Consider the following 20,448-nt stretch of genomic DNA (forward strand, 5'->3'; position numbering starts at 1 on the left):
TTTCAACAGAGCCTATACATTATTCAAAGCTGACCATGTAAATTACTTTAATCAATATCATAATTCAAAGACACAATCATCATTTTCATGCAAACAATAATAATTATCTAGAGAATACTTCTTTTACTGGATTGTTTACTATATTATTATAATCATAGAATCCTTAAAGTTGGAAAAGACTTTTAAGTCCAACTCTCAGTCCAGCACCAGTGCTGTGTTCACCACTAAACCTTTTCCTCAAGTGCCTTATCCACAGGTTCTTTTAACGCTTCCAGGGATGGTGACTCTACCACTTCCCTGGACAGTCTGTTCCACTGCTTTTAAACCCTTTCACTGATTTTTTTTTTTCCTAATATCTAATCTAAACCTCATCAGGCACAACTTGAGGCAGTTTACTCTTATCCAGTCACTTGTTACCTTGGAGAAGAGACTGACACCCACCTCACTCCAACCTCCTTTCAGGTAGTTGTGGAGAGTAATGAAGTTCCCCGTGTCTCCTTTCCTCGAGACTAAACAACCCCTGCTGCTAAACAAACCTCAGCTGTTCCTCATAATGCAAGATGGAAGATTTGGTATATACCTTACTGATTTTTCACTGGAGAGTGATGGTTTTCATTGGGCAGGGATCATGTACAAGCACTGTTTTTAACTGTGTGTTCTGTGAAGTTAGATTGTGCAAATTTTCATTTTAGCTACTTGAAACATTTTAAAGGTTGTGGGTTTATTAATAGTAATATAACTTATTGATAGCTAGGAAAACTTTATTATCCCTGTACAGAACCTTTTATTTGTATGTTTACTTATTGGTGTTCTGCAGACAAAAGGTAACTCTCTATATATAGGTCTGGAAACTTGACTAGTCGTCCTGACATTATGAGTCCTAATTCTTTGGGTACAGTATAATTGATGGCTCTTGGGCAAGACCTTCTGCATGAACTATCATAATATTTAGAGAGGGGGTTGTTGGTCCTTTATCATTCTTGTGATTGAAACCAAACACAGAAATGCAAAATTACCAAAAAAATTATTTTATTCTTAGAACTTAAGCACTTAGGAATTACCATGTTTCCTTTAAGTACCAGCTGTAACATCACATCTCAGCATGTGAAAGCAATGACTTAACCCTGCTGCTTTGAAATGTTTCCTTTCGGGACTGTGAAACCCCTAAAGCTTTCTACCGACTGTTAAACAATAGCGTTTCTCTGAAGATGTTTTGCATCATTTCACGGAATGTAAAATGTGTATGTAGTCCATGTTCTCTTGAGTAGGTACCTCTCTGGTTTGGCCTCATGATACTGTTTTCTGTCACTGATGAATGACAGTTATGTAGGACCTCCTTTTCATAGAAGTTGTAAAATAAAATGTCTGTCTTCGAATTTATAGAGGAAAAAAAATATCAAGGAAAAAGGAGTAATGCCAGGTCATGTAACAAAGAAGTGATTGCAAAAATGTGAAGATTTTTTCTTTTTCTTTATTTTGTTCTGCTAAAGGAAGTGTGTTAGCAAATGCTATAAAGCTAAGGTTTTCTTCCCATAGGAGATAGACTTAGAAACTACATTAATTAGGTGATCTGTTGGTGATTGATTTGCAGGTACTCAGTACAGCTTGGTCATACATACAGTTACTTGGATTCTGTTTGGTTGTAATTTTCTATTTGATTTTACTTTTTTTGGTGATCAAAGGATCACTGGGGAATTGGCGGCTATCAAATTGCTTAAAAGGTCAGCTGGTTTTAGTAATCCCTGAACGTAAGTACAGGTGATCAGACTGCTGGGCTTTGCATGCCACAGTTCTTTTTTCTCATTTTGCTCAAGGACTGTATTTGCTACCTCTCTTTAGGCTTTCACAAGAAAACTTGAAATCTGTCCTATTGCTTTGGAAGGATTGTGTTACAATTCAGAAATTTAATTTTGTGATTAAATAATTGAGGAACCAAAATATAGAACTTCAGTTGAAGAAACTTAAGTGCATCTGGGCATTTGTGAAGAGGCTGTTTATTTCTCCTTTTCTCTTTTGTTTTTTCTTCTTTTTTTTTTTTTTGCCTGCCATATTTATATCAAAATCACTATTACTCTTAGGATAATCTAATTAAGCCTTTTTTTAGTACTGACTGGTATCCTGGAGTGGATTGATAATTATGGATTAGACTTTATATACTCTTTTAAAATACTGCATTAAAAAAGACCTGTGGGGATTTTGAACAAGCTATCACTTAAGCAGAGGGAACCATTGACTAAAAATGTAAAACAAATTTCCTCCTGCTACCTTTCTTAAGCAAGTGTTGGCTGCTGAGTAAATTCTAAAATAATCCTTACAAGACAGACTCTAGTAAGAAGACAGTGGTGATTCTACAGAGAACCTACAAAATTGTGGTACAGAAATTGCTTTCACAGTATGTCAAAAAACTCAGAATTAAATTTCTTGGTTCTACTGACTTCTAACTCCACTCCTATAACTAACATATTTCTTAGTCTTGAAGCTACAGAAGAATAATCCCTTATTTAATTTATTGTCCCTCTCAATCTTTTTAAGCCTAGTCTGTCTGGGCTTTTCCTCTAGTCAGTGAAAAAAAGGTCCTTCATAGTGTTCAAGGTAAACATCTATTCTGAATCACCTGTTCTTGTGGTTCACCAGTGAATGCTAAACTCTGGGGTAACACTTGACCATCATTTCCTTGCCTTGTTCTTTCAGCTTTTGGGTGATGTTCACTTGGTATAAAATGCTGTCTGTCTTCTGATTTTTTTTTCTTATTGCAAGCAAAGCCTTTGATTTATTTCCACATTTCTTGTATATAATGTTAGTACTAAACCCCTTAGAAGTGTTACAAAAAGATCTGTTGACTTAATTTTCCAGTCTCTGTGGGAGTCCAATTTAAATCATACTTTCTCGAACCTATTATCCTCTTTTATTTTCTCCAATAATTAATATTACTATCATTCTTGTCTTTTTTATTTTGTTTTATTTTTTTTGTTACACGTGTTTTAATACTATATGAGAGCAATGGATGGTAAGAGAAAGTAAACATTGCACTTTCTTTTAGATCTTGATTTTAAATTGATTGCTTGCATATAAAGGATGCTTTGAGTGCATTGTGATACTGTAGTAAATAGGAGTCACAGGCAATAGAATAATTTCTGCAATTAAACCCAGCGCTCTTAGAGATTTCATTAGATCTAATTATAACTAATGTATTTAAATTCCCCTGAAAATAACTTAGTGGGCTAAAAACCATTCTATTGTTCTTAGTTAATTACTTTTTAGTAAAAATGAGTAACTAAGGGCCCACAAAGAAGAATAGCAAACATACGTCAGTCATTGAGACTTTCTAAAGTCATTAGTTTAAATTTTAGCTTGACTTTTCCACTTGTGAGTTAGTTCTTTTATTATGTTTTGAAGCTATAACTATGCTAGTTCCTTGCAGAAAGTGAGTTCATGTACCAATCAAGGTTGTCTGTGTTTATCAAAGCTGTACTAATGGTATTCCTGGGAAGAGATAGGATCAGATTCTACAGAGTTTTATTCATTCTCATCTTAGCAAAGTCAATAAATTTGCTCAACTTGGAACCTGCCAAAGTTATCCTTACTATTGCCACAACAACCATACCTATTAATATGACTTTTCTGGTAAAAATTGAGAAAACATTTTTTTTTCCCACAATATTATTTTTTTAGAGCAAGGTTAATAGGCCTATTGGTGTAACAGTTCCTTGATCATAGGGAAGATCTGTGTCATATTTGTTTAATAATAACTTCAAAAGAAAAAGAAAAGGAGCTGTAGTGACTTTCTCATACAGTGAAAGATACCTTTCTTGAGAGTTTTGAATGTATTACATAAAAGGTCTTTCAATCTTTCCATAGTCTAAAGGACAGATAGCTATTTTTGTGTGGTCTTTCCAATGTTGAAGAACATTGCATTTAAGGATTTCTTTTTGCTTTCATTTGTCTGAGGAAATGGCTAGAAACATTATTCTTCCTAATTCTGTATACTTGTAACATAAGGGAGCCTAAGACTAAGAAAAGATTACTTATAGAATGCTGTGCAGACTTGTCAGGAAAAAATAGAAATAAAAAGAATCTATGGTTCACTGCACATTTCTCCGTCGTAAAGTCTCTTTTCACAACAAAACTCGAAACTCATACAAATCTGTTTGTAATTTTCTGTGTAGCGAGACTTTCTCAGCTGCTCTAAGCAAAAGCAAGAGTCTCAGCCTACAAAATACTCATCCTATGAGTACCATCTTGGTGTTTCCTTTTGTCCCAATGACCTGTGATTCTAATGACACATTTTTTGTTAAGCCTCTGGGCAGTATTCCTCAGAACACACCTCTGTTTCTACTTTCTTTTTACAAAAATGAGGAGAAAAAAACCCTTGAAAATATCCCAAGGAAAGATGCAAATATGACCAAGATTTTTAAGAACCTAAAAAGAAAAGGGGCTGAAGTTCCTTACACTTCAGACTCAGAAGGATGCTTCATGTCTTTAGGGTAGGGAACTTGGCATACAATGTTTGAAATGCTTTCCGATTGAGGGAATGATATTATTTGAAGACACGGAAAATTCAAACTGGCAAATTTGTAGTTAAACTGCCTGATAATGCAGCTAAAATTGCAATGAAGTTTCTTTAGAGTGAAGAGATTGAATAGATGATGAGAACTAGGATTCTAATTCATCATGTGCATTCAAATATAAGACCTATTTTATTAGGTACAGTACAGTTGTTCAGGTGAGAAAAGGAAGACAGGAATTGCATCTAAATTACTATGGCCAGATTCTATTGAATTCTGCCTGTCTGTCTCTGAACAGGCAATAGCATTTTTCAGCTTATGAAATGGGAAAGCGTGTTAGTTACGTTAGTTTAAAAAGAAATATGGGAATTGCCCTTTATCAAGACAACAGTAGAACAAAATGATTTTTTTTTTAATATCGAATGTTATTTCAGGAGCCAGATAATTTAAAAGTGGATGCAATATCCAGCAGTAGATTTTCAGACAGACACCTCTTTCTATCCTTTTTTGCTTCATAATATTTGAAAGTAAGAAATATAACTGTGAATCATCTAGTTTTGTAATCTTTCATTGCAGAAAAATAGAGGTTTTCTTGGCATGTTTGATAGCGTTCTCATAATTATACATATTTATACTTAATTAAACAAAAGGTTAGAACTTTGCACTTGAGTCTTGTTGGGAATTTTTATTCTCATCTGTTGTAATAATTTGAAAGTTTCCTTAATGAATGCTGAGTGATTATTTTTTGTCATCATGTGTTGGAATGCATTTATTTATATAAATTAGTGGGGGTCTCGAGCTGTTAGAGATAAGGGGCCACAAAGCCAAGTGGTGTCATCTTTATAAGTATGCTTTAAGCTTTTCAGGTCAAAGAGTGTGCTCTTCACTCTAATTTTGAAGATTACACACCATAAGTGAAAAGAGTAGGTAGCAGTCTTTTGGGATCTCTACAATTCCCTTTCTTTCTCCACTTTATTCTGCTGATAAAGGTGAAAGTGTTTCCTGCTGCTAAAGCTGTCAATTTTGTCCCCATGTATGTATATGTGTGTGATTTTTAGATTCCTGAAGAGAGGTTAGGAATGCCCTTTTTCAAGGTCAGTTGTGGTCTGAGCTCAGGACTATTTCTTGGAAGGTTTGGACCTTGCTTTAGCATAGGAAGGAATCACATCCATCTGGGATGAATGCTTTAGCCATAGATCTCCTAAAATTAAGTGCTTGAGCCTTGTTTTGATTTTGTATGTCACAGGATAAAGTTCTTAACTCTCAAGGAGTGTTTTAAAAAACAGATCCAGGACAGAGCAAGGGCTCTTCCAGCAGGCTAGCAAGGTACAATGTTTAAGATGGGTGAGGTGTCACTTTAATATTTTCTATCCGTTGGGAATATGCTTCTTAGCAGGAGCAAAACATCATTTTTCTTTAAAAAACAAATCATTTCAGTGTTAAGCATATGCCTATAATACAAGTGTTTTGAGACCTAACAAGCATGAGACATAGACATCCTATGTGCTCTTTAAAAGATTCTGTCATTTAATGAAGGGGTTTGTGTCCATTACACTGTGCTCTTGCACATATTGGAAGCATGATAGGGCAGACTGACCTGTGGTACCTTGTAATGCTCTGAATGTGTCTTCCAATAGCACATTTTCCCAACATAGTAATACGTCCATGCCAAGGACAAGTTAAATTTGTTGACCCACTATGGCTGTTCTGTAGGACTACACCAGGCAAAGAGAGGGCAGATGGCCTGAAGAAATTTCAGGTGTCATTGCAGAAATTCTGGGAATAAAAGAAAGACAAGTAAATTATCAACTGCTCTCTCAGGTGTAATAAATGCCCTCTATGAATCAAAGTCCTAAGAGCAGCTGCTCCTTGGGTGGTTTGGGATCAGTTCTGTTTTGTCTGTTTTGTTTGTTTTGGGGTTCTTTTTGTAACATGTTAGCCATTCCACTAGGCCTTCTCTCATATCTTCCCACTTATAATGCTTTTCTGTCTGCAGTCTATTTTCATTGATACGAGATCTAAAAGTAAAGCAACTGACACTTACGTGCTTTACCAACTTGTGTATCATAGGCTGGTTGTAGATGTGCTTTAGGGGTGACAGACATACTTTCTTCACTTTTTCTGCTTCTACTTTTATTCCTCTTTGTGTTGTTTTCAGTTGCAGAGAGACAGAGCATCATTTTCATGAAGTAATAGTGCCTCCAGGCCTCAAATTTATCTTGTCTGTCTTGCCATGTTTCTGGAAGTCCCCAGTGTCATCGGTGTCAGTTTTTAACATCACGGACATTTTTTTTTGGTTTTATGTTGAAGAAAATGTCAGTAGGTGAAAGCCAAGTTCTTCATTGATGCTATTCCATAATGTAAACTGCTAAATACAATTCAAAGCATTGTCAAAGCTCTGTCAAGTTACATTTTTTGTTTGACACAATTCTGTAATGTGAGTTCAGCTGTGGCTAAATGATCAGTTTAAATCCGTACTAGCATGAATGCCTGTATGAAATAAAAACTGAGTCTAGCTAATTTGTAATAAGACTTCTTAGAGGTATATGTGATTACTATGGAGCAGCTAACCCTTGAAGGCCCTCCTTTCCCACGTGGTCAGCATTTTTGCGTAGCTGCAATTTCATCCTTTATGGAAAATGTGATCTTAGTATACAACTGGTCTGTCAAACAAGTATTTATGAAAGATTATGAATCAAGCATTACTCAGTTTTAGACAACATGAGTATGAATTGTAGTGTGACTGAGACCACTTTTAGAAGCAGCTTCTTTTATCTATTAAACTGAAGTTACATAGACCAGAAAAATAGTTTGCAGCATCTAGTTCCATGCCCCAGCTACATTCAGGTAGTCCTCACCATTCTACCTCTGCAGCACGCAGATTGGGTTCAAAGAGAGCTGCAGATGGGGAATTCTAATAGTAAATACATAAAAATGTGGTATTTCAGCTAGATTACCTCTTCAGGATCCACTGGATTTTGGACCTGATAGGATACAAGAAAAGGGTGATTTTAAGTTCCATGATAGTCAAGGTACAAGAAGAGGATGATTTTACATTCCAGTCATCTCGGGATTGTTTATACCATTTAGTTCAAATGTTTTCAGATAGAATAAGGAAGCAGCACAGATTTCAGTCTGGGATTTAGACAAAGAAAAGGTAGCTATGATGACGGTGTTTGTTTTGGGTTTTTTTTCAGTTTGGTTTTTTTTTAATGTTTTTAATTTGACCAGTAAACAAATTTCTAGTAATATTTAACTATGTTACCATTCTAACTTCTGCTGCAATTTGCTGGCAGTGTACGTGGAAGGACAGGGGCTTGTTTAACCCACACTCTTATCCATGAGGACAAATTCTGTTAGTAGGATATATGTATAGTATAGAATCATTGGGGTGGCAGGTAAGGTAGTAAAGTTTCTTATTTTCTTTAGGGGAGTGTATGAAGTCCAAATAGCATGTTTGTCACAAAATGAAGGGAATTGTCTTGCTGCCTTGATCTGTGTAAAGTGCTGTTCTCCGAGATAGGGGCTCGTCGTGCCAAATGTTCATATATAGCCATTCATAACATTTATCAGATATCATAGTGGTTATAGGAGACCTTGGAATATTTTACGTATAGGTCTTTAGTTTAGGTTGGTTGGTTTGTTTGAAGTTTTTTGTTGCACTTTGGAGAGACTTCTATCCATGGAACAGATTTCCCATGCCTGCAAAAAGAAAGCAGAATTTGCTAAGAAATCTGTAAGCACTTCTGTCTGCATTGGATTCCATGGTACATTGTAATTTCTCTTAGTATTTGTAATGAAACTATGGACTGTTAATGTGCTTGGAAGTGACCTCTGAAGGTCAAATTTCATCCTCTATTCTGATGAGTGACAAATGGAGTTGCTGGAGTGTTGCCTGCTTCAGATGAAATTTGGCCCAGAGCATGATGGAAGATAATTTTGAATGCCATATAACCAACAGCTGAAGTCAGCCTTTTCTGATTAAAATATAAAAATACAGGTTTGGTTTTCATCAAAGCCTACTGCAATGTATTTCACTCTAGATCAATTCAGAATAGCAAGTAAGAATGCCGGATACAAATAGGTACAAAATATCTGTCAAGTAGAGCGACTAATGGAAAATGCAGAATCTGTTTGTTCTTCAAAAGGCAAAGGTTTGTGGATTATGGATATGGTATCTGAATAAAAGCATATAAGTGCTTATTTGGGAGCTCACTTCCCCGGGGTTTTTTCTTAAGTCATGGTGTATGCTTGAACAGAGAAACTATTTGAGCCTGTGTTTGTCTTGCATCTGCTACAGCCAACCCTTGTACTCTGACTAGACTTTCCAAGTTCTGTGACAGTAGAATAGGTAGCAGTGTTCAGGTAATACTTGGAATTCCTTAAATAAATATTAATTTCCTGAAACCAAAGCTGTACCTAAATATTTTGATAAACCACATGTGTTTTCCCTAATGTTAAGTTGAAAGGCAAAGAAACAGCAGGTAAAACTTAAATTGAATAGGGATCCATAGAGAAAGCCAAAGAACACTTAGTCTTGGGAATATGTAATTGTTCGTAGATAGATGAGGACTCACACTGTTAGAATTTGGCAAATGATCAGGAGGCAAGAAAAACTAACACAAGAGCAGCTGTCATTGCTGCTGATTCAGTCATGGGGTATCAAGCTCCAGATATATGCCAGTATGCATCAATTATTGTGTGAGGTCAAAATGAATATGTTTTCAACACTCTTTACCTTTCCTGTCAGGTGTTGTTTCTAATTTTTACAGATTTACTTTTGTTACTTTAAACATGGTAAAGGGACTATTTCTTATCCACTGTGATTTAAAATATTTAAAGGATATTACTGTATTCCTACATTTTAAGTATGCGTTTGGGTTCAAAAGACGTTGCTATCCTGTAGTAAAAATTCTGTGTGTTATTGGCATAGAAATTTTTTATAGGTCCTCTTTAATGCACACTACAGGGGAAAATACATGCAATGAACCAAAAGAAATTTGGATATTTTTTTACTTAATATAAACAGAAGTGAATTGCCTATTAAACCATACCCCTCTGTTGTTTTAAAATGCCATGTTAGAAGTTGCACAGTAAATTTCACCTTATGGAATACAGGTAATTGCTTCCTCACTTTAGGTGACAAGAAGCTTGTCTCTAGTACTTAGCAGATGAGCACTAAATTAATGTGTAATAATATAGATCTGAGGATACAGAGAAAGAAATGTTTTTAAATGCAAATCCTGATTATCATAATGAGTACAATCAAATAAAAGCAGTAATGAAAAATAAATCACACTTTCAGAGAGGCACATTGGTAATATGTGCATTTTACCCTGCAAATCCAAAGCAGGCTTTTGTTTCCATCCTTGTTATTTAAGATGTGAATAACATACACTGATTTCTTGGGTTGCAGGCAGTGCTGTGCAGCTTTTTTTCAAGCCATATTCATTTTGCCTTAATTTGGTATTCCCAGTCCCTTCAACCAGCTGAGAATCTTTTTATTATTTATAAAGCAGTCTTTTTGTGTATTTTTGGAGTACCCAGCTTTGCTAATTAATTATCTTTCAAATAAAATACCCATTTAAAAAGTTTATTAGATTAAGCAGAGACATTTAGAAAAAGGTGTAAGTTGTAGATAAAAAAAGAGTCAGATGTGAGTGGCGTTTAACCTGATTTTTTTTTGAAAGTCACTAATCAAAATGAAGGGCTCTGAAGTGTAGCATAACTTCAATAATGACAGCTCAAATGTGTATCAAACTTTCAAGGCAATATTTTTTAGTCTTGCCTCTGATATTGGTTCAGGAATAGGAAAACTTAATAAGCAGACTATAGTCCTACAAAATTCCAGTGTTGGACTGTCATTGGGGAATACAGGCTTATTTTTCATCAAAATGTATATAAACACATTTTCAGGTTGATTGTGCCCCTTCCTCCCATCAGAGTATGTTGCAGCTGCATTACTAGTTAGATTAATATTTTCCATATTAATTGTAGATTAGTAGTTCCTATTACATTTGGCACTAAAAAGGCATGAAATGCAATGTTGGATCTTTTCAGTACAGATTTGTTTTATTTTTTTTGCTGTGGAGCCACCCTTCCTTCCTTGCTGTCTATATTGAGAAGCTGATCTACATCTGCATGCTTATCAGGGGGCATTCATTATTTGAGAACATAAATAAGGCAGAAAAGAAGCTAAAATCTAGTCAATGTTATTAAGATGTGCAAAGTAGTTTCTGTTCAGTACTGGGGAGTAAATAGGGTGCCTGGTTGAGTCCTGGTTGCGTCTCTGCAGTAATCTAAGAATACGTATTGAGAACTCTTGAAACATAACTTGACTATAACATGAGATCAAGTGACAATCCTGCTTTCACTTGTGGGTAGAATTGTCAGTATGGTTAGTACTCTTTACCCACACTAAAGTGAGTAAAATGAATCTTCATCTGTAACTTCACTGATACCACAAAGAGGGCTGATGTCTGAAGAGTTGGTGTATAAAATTCAGTATATCTGATGTTTTGTGAAAGTATCTTTTGCCCAACTGATACAGTGGTAGATGAAAACTCTTATCTGACAGCATTATTTTTTTATCTGGCATGACTGTCAATAGATGTAATAATACTTTCTATTGAATAAAAGGCACATTTCATTTAGTTAGAAAGTAAGTTGGAGGGTTTTTTTCCTTTTAGTGTTGATATACTACAAAAAGAAGATGCTAGTTTCTCTGCAGAATAACACATCTTGAAGACACATAGCCCAACTCTGTGAGGAAAAACAGAAATGAGAAAGATCAATGAGATGACCTTATTTTAAGGTATATATTTAGACATGAAATTAAAGAGAAAAGCTGACTGTATTACAGCACACTGCTACAACGTAGCATAAGGCTTTTTTTAGTCAGCTTGTCCAAAAAGAATCCTAATTATGGTATCCCAAAATGCAAGTTTACCCACAAACCGGAACTAGAATATTTGTGAGTTTGATTTGATCTGAGCTATTTGGTGGCACAGAGAGAATGGTAGCAGCTATTTTAGGTTCTTCTATAGCCTGGCCTAGTTGCAGTGTGATGATGTTTGAGATTATGACTTATTACCATGGTACAAATGAAGAAATGGATATCTATAACAGATTGTTTCATCTTTAACTTATCAGAAGACAAAATCTCTTCTGCTAGGATTTTGAATCTTTGTACTGGAGTTGGATTAAAGAAAAAGAAAACATAAATAAAAGGAAAACCTTTTACATGCTATTTTTCATTTTCATTTTCATTTTTCCCTCTTCTTTCAAAACTGTATCTTTGCTTTTTCAGTCTGCTTTTAAGTGCATTCTAGTGAAAATTGTGGTTGTTTAGTCATCTATGTGTTTACTTTTCTTTCAGTCTGAAATTGTAAATTGACAATAAAATTATTTTAAGCCAATTTTAAACAGGATTTATGCAGCAATTGGTATTTGGAGATGGAAAAGAAAATTGAGCTGTAATCTTGGAGGAGACAGTGAAACGTGAATGGAATTATGTTTGCGTGGATTGCAAGGGGAGAGCTGACTGTGGTTGTTGCAGCAAAGGTATAGTATATTCACTTGGGACTGCTGAAAAAGAGATAGAGAACCATATCTAAGGTACTTCCCTTGCCTCCAAATAAGATAGAAGAACAAATACATTTTCATGATGTGTGCTATTATGAATTACCTGCAGATTAGAATATTTACCAGTAGACAGTGAAGTATCATATTTTATGAAATGATAGCATGGAAATCTTGTGAGTGTGGTTCCTTGGAGAAGGACTTCCCAGAGGAGATTCTGGCTCACTGAAATGGAAATAGTGGCTCATTTGGGACTGATTTCTGGAAATCTAATGTCTTTATTAATTAGTAGTGACACTATTGAAGAAATAGAAATAGAAATTTGGGAAAACCTCAGTTAATTTCTGTATAGACATTTTCTTTCTCAATCTGGTATAGCTTCTGATCTTCAAGTCTCATTTCATTTTTTGAAAATTTTTTTAAAATTTTATTTTTTGGCTTTGATTATTTTCTAAATTATTTTCTAAATTATTTTCTAAATTATTTTCTAAATTATTTTCTAAATTATTTTCTAACATTGTTTTGTCCCCACCTTTAACTAGCCTTGATCCAGCATGCTGTTGCTTGACAGGTAATGATAGAAGTGTTACTCTTTTGTTAAATTACTAAGCTTTTTTTTTTTTTTAAATTTACATTTACATTTTCATGGTTTTACAGTAGCAGATAATTTATATTTCCACTATTCTTACCCTAATCTTCCATTACAAGTAATCTATGAAAATTTATGTTACTAATTAAAACCCCCAAAAAGTAAGAAAATGCATGTCTCTCAAAGCTAATGAATATGTTTATGTTCCCACTCTGAATTTCATACATTAGAGTGGTCATTTTATTAAAATCATGCTTATAATTTCAGAGTGGCACTTGGTATATAAATTGCCTTGAACTGGTTCAAATTATGCACTGCATTTTAGAAGTTTCCTAATCCTCCAATACCTTAATTAAGATTCATGTTAAAACATAGTGATTTACACTTCTACAGAAATAGAAACTAACAAAGTTTTTAAGAATACTGTCATTAGGATGAATGCCAAGACGGGATATGCTGAAATGAGAAGGCAGGCAGGTTGCGTGAATCCACTTTGCTGCTCTTCAGGTGGACGCAATGAAGGAGTAGCTAAAACAGCCATAACACAACAGATTTTCCTAGAAAGCAACTGCAATACTTCAAAATGTGTATCAGCAAGTATTTTGTACTAGTTCTAGGGAGGGCAGAATTTGTGACAGAGATGACTAGATTAGGGCAAGACAAAAGGCTGGGGCAGTGTTGAACCTGTACTTTCCTTTGATTTTGAATATATAAATGAAACTTTCAGAGCCTCAAAAAGAAAAAAAAAAAGTCAAAACCAAAACCAAAAAACATTTGCAGTTTCCACGAGGATGAAATTGGGACAGGGACAGCATTTATCTCAAGGAACAAGTGATTATAAAAGTGGAAGCTTTATCTTTAAATAGAAGCATTTCAACTGAATTGATTTCAAGTTACTCTAAATTTAGAGGCATTGAAATTCTTAGTATGACCAAACTTCACTTGCTCATGTTAATGTGTGTTAGTAAAGGTGCAACTACGGTTTCTTAAACCTTTTTTGGAAAAAGTCTCCTTGGCTAAAGTAACAGGCTGCTGCAGCTTTTGGCGGGATATAAATGTCCTTTTCAGGTGAAGTTTTGGGAGAGTTTTGTGTCCCAACAATAGATGCTATGTAAGTCAAGGTTCTTTTTTTAAAGTCTAAGAGTCTTATATAAGTAGTGTGGAGAGCAACAAGGAACTACAGTAATAAAGCTATTCAGAATGTCACCATGTATCTCTACCCTGCAGACTAAACACTTCTAAATTCTGCTCCGTTAATGTTCTTTCACCCATCTCTTCTCCCCATAGATTTTTAACAAAAATTCCATCTTGTCTTCTGTTGTTTTAACAGCCTCATTAACAGTCATGATTTCACCCATGAGTTATGTTGTCCTTTCTACTGTGTAGCGACAGACTGCTACCTTTCTATTCACAGTAAATAATTAATTTTTAATCAATCCACAAATTTCCCTACCCACTACCCTTTTTCTGCTTTTACTGCACATTTAATTGTGCAGTAAATACATTCAAGGTGGAATACTGTTCAATTTCATCTAGTCATCAATCTGTATACTTTTCCATACTATTCAGTTTGTCTTCCACCTTCACATTCCAGTAAGACCACTTGGATGCTTCAAATTCAGTTTGTGAGGGTTTTGTTTTGCTTGACTATTTTTTTAAATTATTTTTCTGACATACAGAATCCTCTTTTGGTTCATTCCAATACTAGTTCTTGGTTAAAAAGTTTTATTTTATTTTTCCAAAACAGGTGAAATAATGATAATAAGTAATTGAATACTTATGTGTCCCAGTAAATTGTGTCTTTTTTGGTTGTTGTCAGCTTGCAAGTTCTTCAAAATATACAGATTTTGTTTGTCACTGCTATAAGTGTACTTTCAGACAGTTTTAGTCAAGATAATAATGGACATCAATTTTCGACCACTAAGATTGGACTAGAAATAGTTTGTTCTTGTAAAGAGCAGTAATAGATGGCTGGGAACATGTGTAAGACACCAAGGTCCATGGAAGTGAAAGATGTTTTCTGCTTTGAAAATCTAGTAATTGCCTTAATGGGTAGATAGATATATAGACAGAAAGCTGCTGGATAGATTTCCATCCAGTACAAGTGCTTTTTCAATTCTAGTCACAAGTTTGTGAGTGGTAAAATATGGTGCTTCTTCACCCTATTGCAATTCCTGGAACAAGGAATTAAACACTTGTCATACTATTAAACCCCTTTAGGTGACTGAAAATAGCAGAATTTTATAAAGTATATTCCTGCTTACAAAAAGGAAAAGGTGCAAAGTGGCTAAGACATAGAAAATATGAATAAAAATGCCTTCCTTTTAAACAATGCACTGAGTGAAATAAAGTCTTGGAATTTGTAAATATGAAATATGAAAGGGAGAAACTGAAATTAGACTAATAAATTTGTGATAGAATTCAAGTCTCACAAGCAATGTATTTTGCTTCATTTAAATGATGGAGGTGTGTGTTGGGAAGACATACCTTGAGCATCAGTCAGTGTGTTATTCAGGTCTGTACAAACTGGAAGCATTATTTAATATATACTTTATGGTTTTAGTCATTCATTGTGAAAATGGAATAAACTGAATTTCATAGTTAGGACCAATACTACTGACACAGATGAAAAATACCAAACACCAAACAGATAATGAGAGGGCCTACTAATCTTGGGTTCAGGGTGTACAGGAAGGTTTTGATGGCTGTTTTGTCCCCCTCTCCATGTTGGCATAATAGTAATATGGTGACACAAGTCCACATTCTCTCACAGAATAAGACTTTATAAGAAAATTAAATCATCTTTTCACTTATTTGATTTAATAGTCATATTTACTGTTTCTCACCTCCAGTAAAAATTTTCACTGAATGCAGTTTTCTTTTTTGAATCTTTTTGTAGGCAGACTGCAAGTCAATTGGTGAAAGCAAATGCTGTAAATTTTGTCTCTATTCCTAAAGCTATATCAAAGAGTACCTTATAGAAATCTATGAAAATGCTATAAAAATCCAAAATAATCTTTAATCACTTTGATAGTTTGAAATTTACAGACTACCATATACATTATTTGTCTGTATTTAGATGCCATTCACTGAAAATCAGCATAAAAGGATTCCATGGATTGTATAATTTTAAGCTTTCATACATTTATCCAATTCTCTTATTCCAGTTTGTGTTGGAAACAGTCATGGGTTCACTATAATAGTAGTATCTTTCTTCTGAATGATTCTATAAATAATGCTGCTAATCTTAGCTAGCAGATTCTAAGTAGATTTTCTAGCTTTTTTTTTAAGGGGGTAAATATTTTTCAGAATGGCAAAACTGAAAGATTGAAGTGAAGGTATGTTTACGATTATTCAGCTAACCTCTTGAGCTTTGTCTGGACTGCAAGTATATGTGGAAAACATACAAGTAGTTTTGCATATTTGCATACATTTTAATTAGATAAAATTATTCAGGACTTTTTAAAATATTTTGCAATTAGATGATATTTATTATTGCAAAATTTGATGGAATACTTCTTAATAATATTAAAAGTGATAAATTTAGTGCTATGATCTCAAAAAATACTTAAGCAATGAACTTGCATTAATGTTTGGCTCAACAGCAGAAAAAGTGAGGTTTCAGAATGCAGTAATTTGAAGAAAGATGATGGCTTTCAGGTGTTTCAAGTGCTATTTTGTTGCAATAGTTTAGTGATATAATGAAAAAGGAATGTTTTTCAAACTATTAGTCCTGTCAGAATAAAGACCCAGCTCTCCAACTCTGCAAGTCTTTGCATGAGCAGTGCTGAATCTATGAGCAGGAATATATCCAATAAAAGCACTTTCCAAAAGGAAAATTGAAAAAAAAGAAAAAAGGTGCAAATATATTTTATGTCCTCAAGCTCATTTATTTAACCTTACCTTATTACCTTTTTGCTCATTAGTACTAGTCTGGCAGCTTCTGATAGCCTTTTCATTTAAACAGTCACTGATTTTAAAGCTCCAATAAAACTAATGTTATGTGATGATACCTACTCTTACTGTTACTGAATTTAAAATGTTCACTTAACCGCTGGCAAGGATTTTTTAGAGTTTTTTTAAATCTGATATCTCTGAAATATGGCTTTTTTTTTTTTTAAGTTAGTAACCTGGACTCTCAAAAAAAAAAAAAGTTGTTAAAGTTTTTTTATTTTTTCAGGAATCGGAATTCAGAAATCTTTTTATGCAAAATATTTATTTTATTTAGCTATCACTTTGTAACTAGATTGTTGTAAAAAGGCTTTTGAAAACTGTGAGCTAATTTCCTGACCAGTAGTCTGTCAGAACGAGTATATTTATATCATAAAACTTATTTGTAAAAATTAGGAATATATTTGGAGTTTCTTTTCTTTTTTTTTTCTTTGTCTCTTATGCAATACTTTTTTTTCAAGTTTGTTGTGATACTCTCAAGATTCTGAAAATTTTGTGTTTGGATTTCTATACATAGAAAATTATTTTTTAGAAATTTAATGTTAATGATAAAAGAAAAAATTCAAAATATATGGAAAAGTTAAATGGAAAGGAGAAATAATACCAAGGATTAGATGTTCCAACTTGGAGTTTTTTTGTTGTTTAGTTTTTGTTTATTGTTTGGTTTTTGTTTTTAGCAAATAGAAAAAAACTTAGATATGTGGAAATAAAAAGAAAACTAATTCAGTTTCTATACTGTGGCATACCCCTTTTGTTGCTATGTGACCCCCACTGAACCAATTTCCACAGTGTCTTCTTGAATCTTACTTTTTTTTTTTTTTTTAAGTTTCAAATTGTTAATATCAATTTATTTTTATGAAAATTCTCATTTCTTGTGATTTTGCTAGTTATTTTCTAAATTTGAGAATGGCAGTATGGTCAACAGTTTGAAATTATTAGGATCCAGAACTTTTTTTTTCCCACTTCTAAACCATTCACAGTAACAAATTACTCTTGTGTTTATTTGTGACAGCTGCTGTGTGAATAGCTGGTTTTTGATATAAGTGATAACAGCTGAAAACTGTACCCACGAAAATTAGTCTCAGAACTTATCTCTTTTTATGCCAATATATTGTAAATGAGAAACAATTATAAAATTTCAGCCTCAAATAGTAACACTCCCGAAGGCCCAGGTATCATTATCAATAGTTAGTACTGAAATACCCAACTTACTAGAATAGTAAGGGAGGGGAGTACACTTAGAAATAGTTTTTCTTTGTAATTTATGGAACACATAATAAGTGGACAGGGAAAAATGATCTGTCTCGTCCTGTCTTAGAATTTTGTGAATTTTTTATTTACTCTAAAAAGTTTAAGTTCTTTCTGATTCCCAATGAATTAAAAGACTGACTTTTACTTAGCCCATGTCTCTAATTCTGGGCAAAATTGAATGTAAAATAACATTTATAATCTTTTCACACACTGTCTTTTCTAAGAAATTATTGAACCTTCTTTAACTACAGAATTTTAAAAAGTATACTCTCAATTAAAATGGAACTTATTCTGTATTTTTGGATAACACTTTCTTTAACTGTCTTTAACTGCAGTTGATTTCTTTACCTGTTGTCGCACAGGTCGAGGTCACCTTTTTTGTTGCTTGTTTTAGATTTATGTAGGGCTTTTGGAAAAGGTGTGAATTGTAATTGAATAAGAAAGGACTACTTTTAACTATCAATGAAACAAAATACCTGTTAAGTTTTCCAAATTATATAAATGGTACTTTGGGTACATTTTTTTGATTAATTTGTAAGTGAAGTATTTCTGTGCTCTTATTAAATTCTATATAATCTGCCTAGGTTTCTTATTTTCTGGATTTCAGAATGGTAGAGCTTGACAGAGATTGCCACTTCAATTTCAAAAGTAGGAGAGCAATTAATTTTCACATTGGAATTTAGATTTCTAGACAGTAAGCACTCTCACAATAGAACTGTTAAGGATTTTGAAGTATACTTCAGGAAAGAGCTTATGTTACCCGAATGAAACAGAAAACTAATTAATATAGCTTGTAATGCTACTGAGATGGTGCTTGATTTCAGCCAAGTAGTGTGCAATGAAAAATTAAACTGTCCTTTTTTAGCTTTAACATAAGTTGCTACCAATCAGATCTGTCTGCAGAAAGCTTTGAAAATAGCCTTTATGACCCTTAGGCAGGAATTATGTTTTTTGGTTGTTGGGCTTTTCTCATTTTTGTTTCTCTAGAATGCATACTGTCAAGTGTCCTTTGATGTCTTTCTATATGCATACATAAGAAACAAAAATTCAACAAGTAGGCAAAATAGTTGTGCTTTGTTGTTTGTGATGATGGAAAGGATTTGAGGCAAGGCAATGGTTCATCTATGATCTGCAGTTCTGCCTCAGCGAGGGAGAATGTATATAGAAATGATTGATTCTCTGTCTTCTGGACTCCTGCATAAACACTCACAAGTAATTTTTGCTGTAATATTGTGACAAAAACCCATAAAAGTATTTCCTGAAGAAATGTCATCTTTGGCTACACAAACTTACTTTGGAGTTGCATTTATTTATTATGTATGTATAGCATTTTTGCCTCTGTGTGAATTCTGAATACAGGTTATCAACTGTACACAGTGGTTGTACAAAACCAGCTGGAGGGACTGAAGGACTAGCATTTTGCAAGAGGCTTGTACTAATGCTTTTGATGTATGGACCTTTACCAGCCAGCTCAGAGACATGGAGAGAGTCTTAAGAAAGTTGCTATGTATGAATTGTAGACTTGATTTTTGCTATAGGATTTTTTTTTGTAGCAGTTATGATCCCTGTTTTTGATGTGGTATGACTGGGAGGCAGAATATACCCCTGCCAGTGCCCATGGCAGGATCTAGTGTGTGAAAATGGTATCTCTGATTGTAACTTGCATTTTTCAGTGTAGTTTACTTCTCTAGATTGAGATATGTCAACAAGAGAAGACAAACTATATTTTAGTTTCTGGTTTAGTATGTCAGTACTGTATCTCTGTACACGGTAAATGAATGGATGTATCTTTAGGCAATATAAACTCTATTCACTTGCCCAGTTCAGACATGTTACTATTACACATATAGAAATGTTTTACATTTCTAATGGACATATTCATTGCATTACTGGAGTTCTAGCACGTACTGAGAATGATGCCAGCTGAAAGCTGATAGAAGCTGAGTTCCTATGTAAACCATGGGGGTGAAGGAAGAAGTGTATGTAAATAGAGATCCTCAGAAACATAATCTGTGCACAAAACTTCTTAGAATCTCTTGGATATCCAATGTACTGTTGGATGTTTCTGTGATTGTTTTTCTGCCAGTACATTATACTGGTCTGGGTCTTTCACCTAATAACACCTAGTCTGGTCTGTGACTTATGGTTTCTTTTTATGAAGATGGTTCCTTTTTTTCAGGATGATTTAGAAAACATGTCCTGTCTGATGATGGCTTCCTCAATGCATTCAGAAAAAAACAAACATACAAACAAACCCTGCAAAAAAAACCACTGAAAAAATAATGAGAAATGCTGAGGTTTGTGTGCAATCGGGATATGAGTTCTGATTCATTTTGTCACTCCAAGGCATATCAGAACTGAGTAGTAGGGTTGAAAAATATGCTGCTTTGGAAAGCTTTGGATGAGCATTATTTGCTATGTATTGCTATTGACAATAGCACAGTTTAATAAAAGAAATATTTGATTCCTTATTGATAGAGTAAATGACATATTTTTCCATATTGAAGTGGGTTTTCAGGGAATTTTGTGGGGGTGTGTGGGTTTTTTCCTTTGGTTGGTTGGGTTTTTTCT

The 20,448-nt window shown here is 34.0% G+C and overlaps 1 protein-coding gene and 1 long non-coding RNA gene across 5 annotated transcripts in view; one reads left to right on the forward strand and one right to left on the reverse strand.

The window, feature by feature from the left end:
• The window catches only part of SGCZ (sarcoglycan zeta), a 421,202-nt gene that overhangs the window by 190,559 nt on the left and 210,195 nt on the right, over nucleotides 1-20,448 (forward strand). The window lies entirely within an intron of this gene.
• Nucleotides 1,998-20,448, reverse strand: part of LOC135413282 (uncharacterized) — a 28,141-nt gene continuing 9,690 nt past the window's right edge. The window contains exons 3-4 of one of the 3 annotated variants that reach the window (XR_010430164.1): nucleotides 12,213-12,311; nucleotides 1,998-8,207 (exon numbers count right to left, since the gene is read on the reverse strand). This is a non-coding gene — a long non-coding RNA (uncharacterized LOC135413282). Of the gene's footprint in view, nucleotides 8,208-8,513; nucleotides 11,268-12,212; nucleotides 12,312-20,448 lie in introns of those variants that run through there. The other 2 variants (XR_010430163.1, XR_010430162.1) reach the window with 2 other exon arrangements.

The sequence above is a fragment of the Pseudopipra pipra genome, chromosome 4 (assembly GCF_036250125.1).
Source record: "Pseudopipra pipra isolate bDixPip1 chromosome 4, bDixPip1.hap1, whole genome shotgun sequence".
NCBI lineage: Eukaryota > Metazoa > Chordata > Aves > Passeriformes > Pipridae > Pseudopipra > Pseudopipra pipra.